General features: G+C 37.9%; 1 protein-coding gene and 1 pseudogene across 1 annotated transcript in view; one reads left to right on the top strand and one right to left on the bottom strand.

The window, feature by feature from the left end:
* The window catches only part of FRMPD4 (FERM and PDZ domain containing 4), a 752204-nt gene that overhangs the window by 44456 nt on the left and 691216 nt on the right, over positions 1-16532 (top strand). The window lies entirely within an intron of this gene.
* On the bottom strand, positions 8074-9264 carry LOC140506799 (glyceraldehyde-3-phosphate dehydrogenase pseudogene; annotated as a pseudogene).

Below are 16532 nucleotides of genomic sequence, written 5' to 3'. Positions count from 1 at the left end.
ATGATAAAATGAAGTTTCAGTGTGTATGACTGTGGCTGACCAGACTAATACAAGCCCGGAATGCTGTACCACAGACCGGGCACAGATAGTCTGTGTGAACATTTAGGGTGGTTACTCCAAATTTGCACATTCTACGTTTCATTTGTGCTATTTCAATTCTGCTTTGCTTATAGAGCACAGCACCTTTTCTGATGTGGGCACGCCATGCTGAGCAGTCTTGTGTCAATGTCTCCCATGATCCACAATCAAATTCAAAGCTCTTGAGAGATACCTTAGAGTGTCCTTGTATCACTTCTTCTGAGCACCATGTGATTGCCTACCCCATGGGAATTCTCCATAAAATAGTCTTTTTGGCAAGTGTACATTTTGCATTTGAACAACATGGCCAGCCTATTGGAGTTGTGCTCTTTGAAGCATAGTTTGAGAATGGAACTCAGTGTCTGGTACCTTTTCCTGCCAGTTGATCTTCAGAATCTTCCTAAGACACCTTCTTTAGTCACCACCACACTGTCCATACGTGGATCCATCAGTTAAAACAAATGGAGAAGAATGCTGTGGATAAGTTCATTTATCTTGGTAGCGTACTTTCCAGGATTTAGGCATTGACAATAAGGTTGACATAGCATTGCCAGAGCTAGCTCAGTGTTTGGGAGGCTCTGATGAAAAGTTTGGGAGAGAAGAGGTATTATACTGACTACCAAACTGAAGGTCTACAGAACTGTTGTGCTGAACTCATTGTTCTATGCCTGCAAAACATGGACAATCTACCAGCGCCATGCCAGGAAACTGAATCACTTCCATTTGAACAAGATACGTACCAGATACATGGAAGGTAACCTTGGAGAAGAAGGCACTTGTGTCTGGAAATCGTTAACAAAGGCTTCTTGCAGAAGGTGAAGTTTGATCAAAGCCTTGAACAAGACCTAGGATTCTCAGAAGTGAGGTGAAGAGGGATAACTTTGCAGGCATGGGGGACAGCTGTGCAAAATCATATAACTGGAAGGTGAAGTGTCATGTTTCAGGTGGGTCGGTATGGCTGGACTACAGGGTATGTGGGAAGGATATAATATGAAAGGAGACACAATAGATAGAATGGGTCCAGGTTGTGCCAAATTGCTGCATTTAAATTTGATCCTAGATCATATTATAAATTTAGAGTTGGAAAGAACCTTAGAGACCATCGAATCCAGTGCTCTAATTTTACAGATTTAGATACTGAGGGCCTGTGTGGTTAACTGCCCTGTGAAGAACACAAAGATAATGAAAGTTAGAGGCAGGGTTTGAATCCAAGTTCTCTCAGCTAGTGTTCTTTCCACTGTGTCCTTTCGAGTCACTGGAGTTTACTGAGTCCAGAGGTGAAAATTTCATATCTGGGCTTTAGGGAAAATCCCTTTAGAAAGTATATGGAGTTAGGGTTTGAGTAGTAAAGAACAGAGCAAAGAGACCAATTAGAAGGCTGTATCAGTAAGCAAACCAACATACACAGGGGGGCTGCTATCACAGGTTCTTAGACATGCACTCAGAAAAGGAAAGGCAACTTTCAAGGGGTTAACAATCACTGTAATTAAGCGCATGTATCATTCCTTTAACTAAGCACATATATCATTCACCTAGTTCAGGGGAGTCAGCACCCTGAACTTCAAAGAAAATACAGAGAAATCAAAAAGTCAACAGACATGACTTCCTCTGCCTGACCATAATTCAACAGATAGGTACAACTGTCTGACCATAGTTACCAGAGAGGGAAGTATCGACATCTGGATTTTCAAAACCACGGGGCTTCTTTAGTGGCTTCCCTGAGTCCTCATCTGGCCAAACAAACACTTCCAGTCAGTAAGCCCTAAAGTAATCAAAGATCAACAGAATGATTTCCTTTCCCTGAATTCAACAGAAAGCCCAACTCTCTGACCATAGTCACCAGAGAGGGAAGCATGGACCTCTGAGTTTTCAAAGCTGGGGCATCCTTAAAGCTGCTTCCAAGAGTCCTTATCTGGCACTCAAATCTTCTTACAAAAACTAAGCTCCAGAGTAAAACCTCATCCTCAGAGGATTTATACACTCATTAGAGACAGAGGGCATAACCCTTTGAATCAGTGCCTCAATAGAAAAAACAAAAGGTACTTGGGACCCTCCTAAAAAACAGCTCCCCTAATCAAGCCTCCCATAATGTACAGGCCCATCAATGGATGGCAAAGATCTTCTGAACAGTTTGTTGCTAACTTGGAGGGAAAGTTGAGCCAACACACAGTTGGCAGCAGTGGAGTAGAAAAGGAGTGGACAGCTTTCAGAGATTTGGTGTACATCACTGCATTTGCTCATCTGGATCAGAACACTAGCGAACATCAAGACTGGTTTGATGAAAGTGATGGGGAAATTCAGAAACTGCTAAATGAAAAACAAGAACTCCACAGAATTTACCAGCAGGATAGTTCATCCACCTCTAAGAAGGCAGCATTTAATTCTATCAAAACCAAAGTACAAGCAAAGCTCAGAGAGATACATGGTTCGTGGCTCAGGAATTCTTACGAAGGCAGATGAAATTCAGTTTTATGCTGATGGTAACAATCCAAAGCACTTTTATGATTCCCTGAAAGCTATTTATGGACCAAAAACCTATGGTGCATCACAACTACTCAGGGCTGATGGAGTTACATTGATTGATGATAAGGGCATGATCCTAAAGAGATGGGTTGAACACTTCCATAGTGTTCTTAACAAACCATCATCAATCAATGCTGAGACTATTGCCCATTTACCTCAGATTGAAGTCAATCCCTCCTTAGCTGAACTTCCAACTGAAGAAGAGGTTTTGAGGGTCATTAGACTCCTTTCATGTGGCAAAGTACCTGGTGCTGATTCTATTTCAGCTGAGATTTACAAGGTAGGGAGATCATTGCTCCTACAAAAGCTGACTGAAATTTTCCAGGTTATATGGCAAGAGGAGGTTATCCCCCAGGAGTTCAAGGATGCCTCCATTGTCCATCTCTATAAAGGTAAAGGGTAAAATTGCCCTGCAACAATCACAGGGGGATTTCTCTCTTACTCACTGTGGGCAAAATTCTTGCTAGAGTCCTCCTTAATAGTCTGATCCTTCACCTGGAAGATGGGCATATATCTGAGAGCCAGTGTGGCTTCAGAAAGGGCTGAGGAACAATCTCTATGTTATTTGCTGCCGGACAACTCCAGGAGAAATGCGAGGAGCAGAACAGAGGTCTGTATGCAATGTTTGTAGATCTGACCAAGGCCTTTGACACTGTTAGTCGTGAGGGCTTATGGAAAATTATATCAAAATTTGATTGCCTGGAGAAGTTCATCAATATTTTATGTCAGTTTCATGATGACATGTTTGCCCAGATTCTGGATAATGGACAATGCTCTCATGTCTTCCCAGTCACCAATGGAGTGAAACAGGGCTGTGTGCTTGCTCCCATGCTTTTAAGCATGATGTTTTCAGCCATGTTGACAAATGCTTTCAATGAGGATGAATAGGACATCAAGGTCAACTACCGAACTAATGGTGAGTTCTTCAATTTGAAAAGGCTGCAAGCCAAGACCAAAGTGGAGGGAGTGTTGGTGCATGATTTTCTGTTTGCAGATGATTGTGCACTCAGTGCAGCCTCTGAAGCTGAGATGCTGCAAAGTATGAATCAATCCTCTGCTGCCTGTGCTAATTTTGGCCTAATAATTAACACCAAGAAAACATAGGTGCTCCATCAGCCACCACCACAACATCTGTACATGGAACCACCAGTTACAACAAATGGAGACTTTTGAACGCTGTGGATAAGTTCACTTAACTTGATAGTGTGCTTTCCAGGGATGTACACATTGACAATGAGGTTGATGCACGCATTGCCAGAGCTAGTTCAGTGTTTGGGATGCTCCAAAGAAAAGTTTGGGAGAGAAGAGGTATTAGACTGGCTACCAAACTGAAGGTCTACAGAGCCGTTGTGCTGACCTCATTGTTATATGTTTGTGAAACATGGACAGTCTACCAGCACCATGCCAGGAAACTGAATCGCTTCCATTTGAACTGTCTTAGGAAGATTCTGAGGATCACGTGGCAGGAAAAGTACCAGACACTGAAGTCCTTGCCTGAGCTGAACTGTCAAGTATTCAAACTATGCTTCAGAGAGCAGAACTCTGATGGGCTGGCCATGTTGTTTGAATGCAAAATGTATGCTTGCCAAAAAGACTATTTTATGGAGAACTTGCATGGGGCAGGCGATCACATGGTGGCCAGAAGAAGCAATACAAGAACACTCTTAAGGTCTCTCTTAAGAACTTTGAATTTGACTGTGCAACATGGGAGACACTGGCACAGGACCGCTCAGCATGGCGTGCCCATATCAGAAAGGATGCTGTGTTCTTTGAGCAAAGCAGAATTGAGACAAAACAAAGTAAATGCAGGATGCACAAATTTGGGATATCCACCCCAAGTATTCACATGGACTATCTGTGCCCAACCTGTGGTAGAGCATTCCAACCTCATATTGGTCTGATTAGCCACAGTTGGACACACTGAAATTTCACTTTATCATGGTGATGTCATTTTGATCCTCTTCTGAGATGAAGGAGAACAACCATTCAATCAGAGGAACTTTTAGTAAAACAAAAACAGCAAAAAATGCTAATTTGATTGCCATCACACTTCAGCCTCCCAGGATCCTTGGCCTTATAATCTATTTTTTTATTTTCTTTTTCTTTTTTTTTTTTATATTTTGAATTTAATTTATTTATTTATTTTTGGTCAAACCTTTTTAATAGCCATTCCTACCCTTTCTTCCCTTCTTCAGATTGGCAGATTTATTTTATTCAGTTGTTTCAGTCATGTCTAACATTTTATCACCCCATTTGGGATTTTCTTGGCAAAGATACTGGCATAGTTTCCTTCTCTAGCTCATGTTACAGATGAGGAAACTGAGGCCAACAGGCTTCAGTGACTTGCCCAGGATCACTCAGTAAGTATCTGAGGCCAGATTTGAACTCACAAAGATGAGCCCAGCACTCTTTCCACTGTACTACCCAGCTGGCTCATGGTGGATCCAGATGTCATCAAAGAAATGTATTATTTATTTATTTATTTTTTTAAATTTAACTTTTAACATTTATTTTCACAAAATTTTGGGTGGCCTTATAATCTAAATGACCATGGATCCTGGAACAAACAGAGGCATTATCCTTCTTGATTATACTAAAGCAAAAGCAACAAAAGATCCTCCTTTCTTGCCCTTACAAAAGCTATTCTAATAGTGCAAACAAGAGCGGATGAGGGCTGGAAGTAGGGTAAAGATTGTATCTGTAGAGAGAAATCAAACAGGAAGATGTTGTGATGGTAGAAATGAGATTATCTGGCAATTGATTGGCTATGCAGTGTCCGGGAAAGTGAAGAATGTAGGATGCCACCAAGCTTGTGATAGCCAGGTGACTGGATGGATGGTGGCAGCCTTCATAGAAATAAGGAAGTTTGAAAGAGGAATGACTTTGAGGGGAAGTATAATAGTTCTGTTTTGGACGTGTTGAGTATGAGATGTCTCCAGAACATTCAGTTTGAAATTTTCAATAGATAAGTTAAACTAGGGCTCAGGAGATTAACTGGGACTTAATTTATGCAACAATGCTGTGAGTCATCAGTATAGAGATGGCAATTAAATTCATGGGAGTTTGAAGTCACAAAGAAAGAAAAAATAAGCAGAGAAAAGGTACCAGGACAGAGCCTAGAGGGATGGACACAGTTAGTGGACATGGCATGAATAGGGATCAAACAGAAGGCACTGAGAAGTAACGAACAGATAGAAGGAGAGCCAAGAGAAAGTACAAATCAACAGTGTTAAATGCTTCTGAGAGCTCAAGGAGAATGAGGATTAAGAACTTTGAGCAATTTCACTTAAATAATGACGCTAACTTCTAACTTCTGTGTAATCTAGGATGCAAAGGATTAAAAAAGCCATGGACTAGAAGAAGAGATGAGGATGTGCTTCTTCATCCTTTTTTTCTAAGGGATGCTTGTGGCTGACTGCATGTATGTAGATAATGATATATACATTATCATTCATGGTTGAAGTGTGAGTTGATTTTTACTTGACTTATTATTACAAGGGAAGACTTTGTTGAGTTCAGGGGTACAATATACTTTTAGAAATGACTATGATATAAAAGCAAAGGACATCAATGTAAAAGAATCCATAATTTCTTTTAAAGTTTAAATTAGGTGTCATTCCCAAACCTCTAATTCACAGATTCTTAACCTTTTGGGCTCATAGACCCCATGGACACTCAGATGAAGCCAATGAAACCCTTCTCAGAACAATGTTTTAAATGCATAAAGTAAAATATATAGGACTGAAAGAAAACCAATTATATTGAAATATAGTTGTTGAAATATTAAAAAAAAATATATGTTAAGAACCCCTATCCTAATGGTTAGAGTTCTTTTCCTTCTCAACAAGTTAGCTCAGATTTATCTGTTTACATGCTATATTTATCATCCCACCCCCTATAGAATGTAAGATCTTTAAAGGAAAAGGGAAACTAGGTGGTGCAGTGGATAGAGTATTGGTCTTGTAGTCAGGATTACCTGAGTTCAAATATGTCCTCAGGCACTTATTAGCTGTATGACCCTGGGCAAGTCACTTAGCCATGTTTTTCTCAGTTTCTTCTCTGTCAAATGAGCTGGAGAAGAAAATGGCAAACCACTCTAGTACCTTTGCCAAGAAAAGCCCAAATGGGATCATGAAGAGTCAGACACAACTGAAAGACTGAGCAACAACAAAAGGGAGTTTTTTTCATTTTTTTCATCCTCCCTGAACACTTAGTACATCTTGAACATAATATGTGTTAAATTAATGTTGAAGTGAATTGAATTGTTTGGAATTCCGTAAGTGAAATCTTTAGACTTTGAGACAACTATTTTGAATCTTCACATCTTTTGTTACTTAATCCCAGGTTCTTAATATTAGCCATATTGTTCAGTGGATGGAGCACTGAGCCTAGATACAGAAAAGCCTGAGTTCAAATCTATCCTCAGATATTTACCAGATATGTGACCCTAGGAAAGGCATTTTTCTATTCCTTACTTTCATTTTTAGATGTAAATGATAATAACATTTATCTCCCTGAGGTTATTGTGAGGAGTAAAATGAGATAATATTTGTAAATATTTGTAAAGTGCTTTGCAAACCTTGAAATGGTATATGAATGCTACCTATTATTATTTTGGCTGCAGTTCAGATAAATATGGTTACTGAGTAAGTGACCTTGGGATGTAGTAGTACCTGATGCTTTTTGATTGCTTGAAGTACCACAATGAGTAGCATAGACAATAGATGACAGTTGCTAAGGAGAAGGTCAGAGAAGAAGAATCAGTTTAGGATTGGAAGGATGCTAAAGATGACAAAAATAGAACTTTTAACCTATATTTCCACTGAGGACAATGAAAGAATAGAATTTTATGGGATTTGACAGAGAAAATAAATGTCCTCATCTCTTATTTCACTTTCATTTTTTTCTACCAAGTGGGAGAAAAGAACTATTCCAATTAGAAAGGAGAGAGCAAAATTGATTAAGAGATAACTGAGGTAGAAGAGATATTTAGTATGGTCAGGTAGTCTCTTCCTTAAATGAACTCTCTAATTTTGATCAATTATCTTGCAGGATATAAGACAGAATTTTCAGATGTGAATGCAGAGTCATGGAGAAGGGGTGGCAGAAGACTGGAGATAAAAATATTGGAGCCCAGAATTTATAGAAAGGAATTAATTTGAGGTCAAAGACTGTAAAATTTTAGTATAGATTTTTAAGCCAGTTTTTTGTAAATGTTTAGAAGTGAAAATAGAAATCAGTGAAAGCCAGGATGGGTTTAATAAGAAAAAAATTATGTCAAGGTAATCTTGTTTTCCATTTTGATGGGGTTACTAGACTTTTATATCAGATTATCTTTGTAGACATGGTTTATCTTGATTTTAGCAAGGTATTTTATCTCTCTCATGACATCCAAGTCCCATAGAATAACGATAATAATAACTCACATGTATAGAGTGTTTTATTTTATTTTATTTTATTTTTTGCACTGAATGTGGTGACTTTATTGATGGTACACAATACAGGACTCTAGGCTTCTCCCCCCTACTACAGGGGTGTATTGGGACTAGGATGTGAATGGGACAGCATATCCCCAGTAGAGGAACATAAGTTAGGAATGTAGGCTCCCCGGTGGTGGAACTCCTTTTATGACTGGGGATGAAGATCCATGGCTTTCCACTTTACTCCTTGGAGGCCATGTAGACCATGAGGTCCACTACACGGTTCCTGTAACCATACTCATTGTCATACCAAGAAATGAGCTTGACAAAGTGGTCATTGAGGGCAATACCAGCGCCATCATCAAAGGTGGAAGAGTGGGTGTTGTTGTTAAAGTCACAGGATACAACCTGGTCCTCTGTGTAGCCCAAGATGCCCTTCAAGGGTCCCTCTGATGCCTGCTTCACCACTTTCTTGATATCATCATATCTGGCAGGTTTCTCCAGGCAGTACGTCAGATCCACAACAGATACATTGGGAGTAGGAACTCTGAAGGCCATGCCTGTGAGCTTCCCATTCAGCTCAGGTATGACCTTGCCTACAGCCTTAGCAGCACCAGTAGAAGCAGGGATGATGTTTTGGGCAGCACCATGCCCATCACGCCACAGCTTACCAGAGGGGCCATCTACTGTCTTCTGGGTAGCAGTAATGGCATGGACTGTAGTCATGAGACCTTCCACAATGCCAAAGTTGTCATGAATGACCTTGGCCAAGGGGGCCAAGCAGTTGGTAATGCAGGAAGCATTACTGACAATCTTAAGGGAATTATCATATTTCTCATGGTTCACTGCCATCACGAACATTGGGGCATCAGCAGAAGAGGCAGAGATGATGACCCTCTTCAAGTGAGCCCCAGCCTTTTCCATGGTGGACTCTACAACATACTCGGCTCCAGCATCTCCCCACTTAATACTGGTGGGATCCCTCTCCTGGAAGATGGTAATGGCTTTTCCATTGATCACCAGCTTCTCATTCTCAGCCTTGACAGTGTCCTTGAACTTGCCATGGGTGGAGTCATATTGAAACATATAAACCATGTAGTTGAGGTCGATGAAGGGGTCATCGATGGCCACGATGTCTACTCCACCTGAGGTGAATGCAGCCCTAGTCACCAGGTGCCCAATATGGCCAAATCCGTTGACTCCAACCTTCACTATGTTGTTTCTGGGATGTGATTGAAGTAGCAGATCCTGGCACAGAGCTTGGGAGAAAAGCCGAAAGCTTAGAGTGCTTTATTTTACAAAGCCATTTACTGATTCTTGTGTTGGCAATCAAAATAGGATTTTTTGCTGTTTTTATTTTAGTATAATCAAGTGCCTTAGATTGAATCTTGCCTTTATCAATCAAGAGTCTTTACAAGGAGTAAAGTTTACAAACAAGAGTTTCTTTAACTAGAAACAGTGTATGTCTTTTTATTGTTAATTATTTTAATGTGTTTAAAGATCTTTCCCACCCATTGATGGGCCTGCCTATTGTGGGAAGCTTGATTAGGAGAGTTGTTTTGTAGCAGGGTCCCAAGTACCTTTTGTTTTTTCTATTGAGGCACTGGTTCAAAGGGTTGTAATGCCCTTTGGCTCTAAAAAGGGTTGAGGTTTTACTTTGGGGCTTAGTTTTTGCCAGCAGGTTTGAGTGCCGGATGAGGACTCTGGGAATCCGATAAGGAGCCTCCTGGCTTTGAGAACCCAGATGTCCTGCTTCCCTCTCTGGTAAAGATGGTCAGAGCCAGGCAGAGGAAGTCATGTCTGTTATCTTTTGATTTCTCTGTATTTTCTCTGAAATTCAGGGTGCTGACTCTCTGAACTAACTGAATGATATATGTGTACTTGGTTAAAGGAATGATACATGTGCTTGATTAAAGTGATTGTTAACCCCTTGAAAGTTGTTTTCCTTTCATGAATGCAGATCTAAGAACCTGTCATAGCAGGCCCCCTCGTGTACACTGCTATGCTTACTGATACAAGTCTCTCATGAAATCTTTGTAGACAAGCTAGAGAAATGTGGACTGGATATTAGTACATGTAGATTGATTTTATAGCTTTTTAAACTGTAACTAGGGAATGGTAATGAAAAAATCTGTGCTGGACTGGAGAGAAATCTCTAGTTTTCTGCACTGCTGTAGAGTTTTGGGCTTTTTTATTCAACTTTTCAGATGACACAAAAATATGAGATTTCTAATGTGCTAAAGAAAACAACTCAAAAACAATTAGAAGAAAATATGAAGTTCACCAGGAATATACACATAAAGGGCTTAGACTTAGTTCAAAAAGTCATTTCCTCACATCTATAACAGGAACACACAGAGATTAAGAGGAGTTCATGTGAACAACAACCAAAAAAGGAGCATTTACCTTGATTACAAACCCTGTATGGACTGCCAAAAAGATTGCCCATATGATTCTAGGGTTTATTAGAATATAAGGGATAATATTCCATCCTAGGTCAAGGGATATAATAATTTCACTGATCAAATTATGCCTGGAGTATAGTGTTCAGTTACGTGTGCTACTTTTTAAGAGAGAGATGGGCAAAATTGAGCATGTATATTTTGTACTCTGCAAGACCAGGATGGTGAAAATTCCCTACATGATGTCATTTATGGAATGATCAAAGTAACTAGGGAGGTATACCCCGCAGAAAAGGAGTCTTTTGTTTGCTTCAGCAGTACATGGAGCAAATTTAGAGAAAAAGAGCCTTAATGGAGACTATGGACATGATACTTTACTCCAAATACCTGTTAGTTATTTATCATAAAGATTATTAAACAATAAATTACTTGATGATAAGGGACATATGTTTTTTAAGTGTTTTATCTTCACCCAAACTTATGACATCTCTGGCCATAATAAACAATAAATGTTTATTGAATGAATGAATGAAATTTTTCTACCCTCAAGATTATCTGTTTCCATTCCACATGCCTCATTCTAAGTTCATATCTGTCTTATCACAACAGCTTCCCTCTTAAATATGTCCTTCCTTCAAATGTCCCTCTTTCGGTTGAGAGTACCACTGTGGTAATCATCCAGGTTCACAATGTCAAATCATTTTTAACTTCACTTTCCCCTAACCCTTTATCTTATCAGTAGCTAATTATATCTCCACAACATATCTCATACATTCCCTTCCACATATTTAGATGACTATCAGTTTAGGTCAGGGTTCTTATCTTCTATCCTGTATACTATTGTCTTTTTCCAGCTCTATTCTCCACTCAACTTCCAAAGTAACAGTGGTACTCCTAAAGTTCTAGAAACTTCTGTGGTTCCCTATTGCTTCTGTGAAAAAATTCACTTTCCTCAACTTGAAATTTAAAATCATTCATAATCTGGTTTCAGCTTACCTTTTTAGACTCATTTCCCATGATCCCTCTTCATATACATAACTCACATACTCTTTTGCAACCAGATCTAAAGTCAACAAGTATTCATTAAGCACCTGCTCTGAGCCAGGTACTGAGTTCAACCCTAGAGATGATCTATTCTGGTTACTGATTGACTGAATGAAATTATAAATGAACTCAATAATAATAACAGCTCATATTTGCCTAATGCCTTAAGGTTTGCAAAGTACTTTCCATGTGTTATATTAGTAGATCCTTATAACAACCCTGGAAGGTAGGTGCTACTATTATCTGCACTGCTATTAACAGATAATGAAATTGAGGCAGACAGTTTAAGTGACTTTAAGTGTCACACAGCTAGTAAGTATTTGAGGCTGTATTTGAACTCAGGTCTTCTAGACTCCAAGTCCCATACTCTTATCCATTGTTCCAATATGCTGCGTAAACACTGAAAATATGAACGGAGGCAAAAAAAAAAATATTATTCACACCGACTTATTTGCTCTTCTCCACACTTGACATTCTATTTCCTGTGTGCCTTAATTTCTGTGTAGGTTAGTGTTATTATTACTGACAAAAATGATAATAATAATAACCAATACAGGCTGTTCCTCCCCACACACACCAGAAATCAGGGAGAGAGGAGTTCAAATTCTTCCCCAAACACTTAATAGCTGTGTGATCTTGGGCAAGTCCCTTATCTCATCTTCAGTTTCTTCATCTGTAAATATGGGGTTAAAATATGACCTGCCTTCTACAGTTGTCATGAATATAAAATGAGATAACATATAAAAACACCTTGTAAACATTATCACTATATATGCTAGCTCTTATTTATGCTTTTATATTTTATTTTGTATCTTAGCCATGACTGTAATATCCTATCTTCCTTTTATTTTAAACACCTTGTGAATATAGATCAGGTTTTATTTTGTTTTTTGTCTAGCTACCAACCCCTAGTGTAATGATTTTTATGTATTATATGCATAATATCTATTAAATGAATGTTATTTGATGAAGAACTTGAGCCACAGTGACTGTGTCCTTTACCCAGAGGCCTTGTCATATAAACAGATTTCTTTCACAAAATTTCAGGTTTCTTGAATTCACAATCTGTGTCAATTTAAGTGAAACAGTTTTCCAAGATGTATGAGGGAGAATTTTAATGTCTCATTGAGATACATTGCAGATTCCCTACTTTTTAACCTGAACTACTTGAAAATTACCTGTCAAGCATTTGAGGTTCCATGCAACTTGACCTGCCTCTAAATTGTTTTAATGCACCAAGGAATATACTTTGGAACATAAATATATTACCTTACTTCACCCTTCTTCCAAAACTGCATTTTAAAATTAAGCAGCATGTTTTGCAGACTCAAAGAACCAAAAACAAAGTAAATGTCCCTTTACGGCATATGAATATAGTGAAATATTATTATAAGGTAATACAAGTATGAAATAATGACTGATGAATTCAGAGAAGAATCAGAAGACTTCTGAAAATTGATGCGAGGTGAACTGAGAAACACCAGGAAGACAAATATGCACAGTGCATACAAGTAAAATGACAAAGTGTGCAATTTAAGTGAGCCAGTTTTCTGAGATGTATTGAGGGAGATTTTTAATGTCTCATTGGGAAACATTGCACATTCCCTACCTTTTTTGCTTGAACTACTTGAAAATTACCTGTCAAGCATCTGAGGTTCAATGTGACTTGACTTGGAAAAAACAACAGTTGAAGCAATCCAGGTATAATGCTGTAAACTGATAATGACCAAGCCTAGCCTCCAAAGAAAAGAAACAAGAATGGAGTGCCCTCCCTTCTTTACAATGGTGGAGTACTATAAGTATGGGGCACTATATCTAATGTTGGGTGTGGTTGTGTATTGATCAGTTTTGCTGAAGTTATTATTTTCTTTTTTATTCTTTGTTATAAAGGATCGTTCTCAGGAAGGGAGGGTAGCAATGAATATTTTGAGAAATGCAGGCAATGTAAAAAACAAGAGATGATTAAAGATTTCCAAAAATTAAAAAATGAATGCATAAATTCAACTGATCACTTTCTCAGAAGATGCCTTGATCGAAAGTTCTTAAAATTATGTTGAATTTTCTGTTTTAAGGATTAAGGAAAGGGCAGGGAGTATGGAGGAGGGGCACATAAAACTATTTGTATGTCTTTGAAATTCCTTAAAGACACATGCTAGTCAAGTCAATCAAAAAGGTCTACCTAACTCAATGAAGTTACTGATTTGAGGTTTTTTTGTTTTTTTTTCTTGATTTTCTTTTTTTACTATTATTTGGACTTCGTACAGGATTTGATTTAACTGGTGATTAGCAGGAAAATAGCAGGAACAATTGGGTAGAAGAGTCAATTGAGCCAGGTCTACCACTATCAAGGTGTTACAACTATCTCTTAGACACAAATGGCTTGGGCAGAAACCTCTCTTCCACGTTCTACTTCCCACATCTACTTCACCTTTCTGGAAACATATGTTCCACAATGAAATATATGAATACACAGTGTATAAAGTGTATCCTTTAAAAAAAAAGTAATATTGTATATTTCCAAAATTTACTTTGTTTAGGTAAAGCTTAGTTTTTCATTGCAATTTAAATTTAATTTAGTTTTAGATTCCTAAGCTTGGTTGAGGAAGAAAAAATACCCTTTATGAGTGAATATTCGATAAATGTTAGCCTAAAAATTGCGTTGTTTGAGTATACATCTAAACAAAGTATACTACTGATGCCTAGACCCACCTTTGTGTCACAGTTCAGTGACTGGTGAATAAATAGAGCAATGACAGAGACTGAGAGACTTCAGTGAAGGTATGATACAGAGCAGTTATGGAAGAAGGGTTTCCAGAAAAATGTAGGGAGAAGCAATTAATATTGGGAAAGTATCAGTGGTAATTGAATATGGGACTATTGAGACAGTGGGATGTTTGGAAGATAAGTCAATGCTGATTGGCGAGGAAGGGCTGGCTATTCATGAGTCCTTCCTGTGGATAGAAAAAGAGCAAGGTATGTCATATCGAGTCCTTTTCTGAAATCAAATGACTCTAAATTAAAATTATTATTAAATTGTATTTTATCTATAAAAAACAAGAATAAATAATACAATAAAATACAATCTTGCTCAGGTCTCAGAAGTATGGGGAACAAGAGACTACTATATATACAAAGGACTATGCTAAGCACTTCATAAATACTTTTTCGTTTGATCTTCACAATAATTTGAGAAGTAGGTGCTATTATTATTCCTATTTTACAGTTGAGAAAACTGAGGCACAAAGAGATTTAACTGACTTACTGACAGTCAGCTAAATGTCTAAGACTAGGTTTGAATACGTGTCTTCCTGAATCTAGGCCCAGCACTCTATCCACCAACTAGCTTAGCTGCCTATGATACTTCACTGTTGAACATAATCATTGCCTTAGTTTCTTATTATGGATGAATTTTGACCAGTGCCACTCAATTTCTCAAAACACCTCTCTCTTCTGCATTATAAGTATCAAATATACACAGTCCCTATGTGCCAGAACCAGACTAAAATGTAATTGGGTAATATTTAGCAAAATCAAATAGAACATAGATAATGTTAACATGTAGTTTTCTAAGTCAATATGTGGCTACACAGTTCCTCATATATAGTTTAGTGGCCCTGTTTCTATTTGAATTTGTTGCTCAATATTATTATTTTTATTTAACTGAATTTATATACATATTTCTTCTGTCCTTCTATATTTCCCACAACATTGTTTCACAAAACACCCAAATGGGTCCCAGATCCATGCTATTACTCTAGCTTTAGCTTGTTCTACCTAGTATTTTCCTTTAGTCTATAATTCCATTCTATTCCCCACTTAGGGAAGGAGCTTCATACCCTGAGGACTCTTCATTCCTATGAGCTCCTTAGTACCCACTTAGAAGAAGATCTAGTAGAAGAAAAAAAACAACCTGGAATCAGAAATAGAAAATGATATTACTTTTTAATATTTGTTTTTCACTTAAAACAAGGGCAAAACAGATGCTTCTCCCCAAATAGTAACTATGGACCATGGATGAAGTGGGCATTGCTTTCCCAGAGGCAAGGTAGGCATGTGTGTATGCTGTGTAAGAAGTCAAAATGATAGGAGAAGATGATTGAAGTATGACCAAGAGCTTGGGAAAAGAAGATGAAAATATACTGATTGCTTTTCTTACGAATAGGTTAAAATTTTCCATTTTCTTTTTTGTTTGTTTTTAATAGTATTTTATTTTTTCCTAGTTACATGTCAAGAAAATTTTTAGCATTCATTTTTGCAAGATTTTAAGTTCTAAATTTTTCTCCCTCTTTCCCTTCCTCTCTTCTGAAAATGATAGGCAATTTCTTATAGGTTAGGCATATGCTGTCATGTAAAACATATTTCAATATTAGTCACAGTTGTGAAAGAAGAAACAGATCAGAAGGAAAAAAAATGAAAAAGAATAAAGTAAGTGAGAAAAAAATATGCTTTGATCTGCATTCAGAGTCCATCAGTTCTTTATCTGGATGTGGATAGTATTTTCCTTTGCAAGTTCTTTGTATTTGTCTTGGATCATTGTGTTACTGAGAAGAGTTGAGTCATTCATAGTTGATCATCACACAATGTTGCTGAAACAGTACAATGTTTTTCTGCGTCTACTCATTTCATTTTGCATTCATTTGTACAAGGTTTTTCTGAAATCTTCCTGTTCATCATTTTTTATTGCACAATGGCATTCTATTTCATTCATATACTACAGCTTGTTTAGCCATTCCTCAATTAATGGTCATCCCTTCAATTTCCAAGTTTTATACATGTGGATCCTTTCCCCTTTTTTATGATCTCTTTGGTATACAGACCTCATAGTAGTATTTCTGGATCAAAGGGTATGCACAGTTTTATAACTGGGGTACTATTTTATGTTGTTTGGAGGTGAATGTGGGATAATTATGGTGATTTACTGCTTCTTCCACCAACTTGGCTCCTGTAAGTTTGAAATGAGTGTTTTTTTTCTGTTATTTCTATAGCTAACATTTCTAGTGCTATACTGAATAATAGTGGTGATGTTGGGCATCCTTGCTTCACCCTTACTCTTATTGGGAAGGTT

This window comes from Notamacropus eugenii, chromosome 5 (genome assembly GCF_028372415.1).
Source record: "Notamacropus eugenii isolate mMacEug1 chromosome 5, mMacEug1.pri_v2, whole genome shotgun sequence".
Taxonomy (NCBI): domain Eukaryota; kingdom Metazoa; phylum Chordata; class Mammalia; order Diprotodontia; family Macropodidae; genus Notamacropus; species Notamacropus eugenii.
Note: the sequence above shows the minus strand (reverse complement) of the source record. Positions and strands in the feature narration are given on the sequence as shown.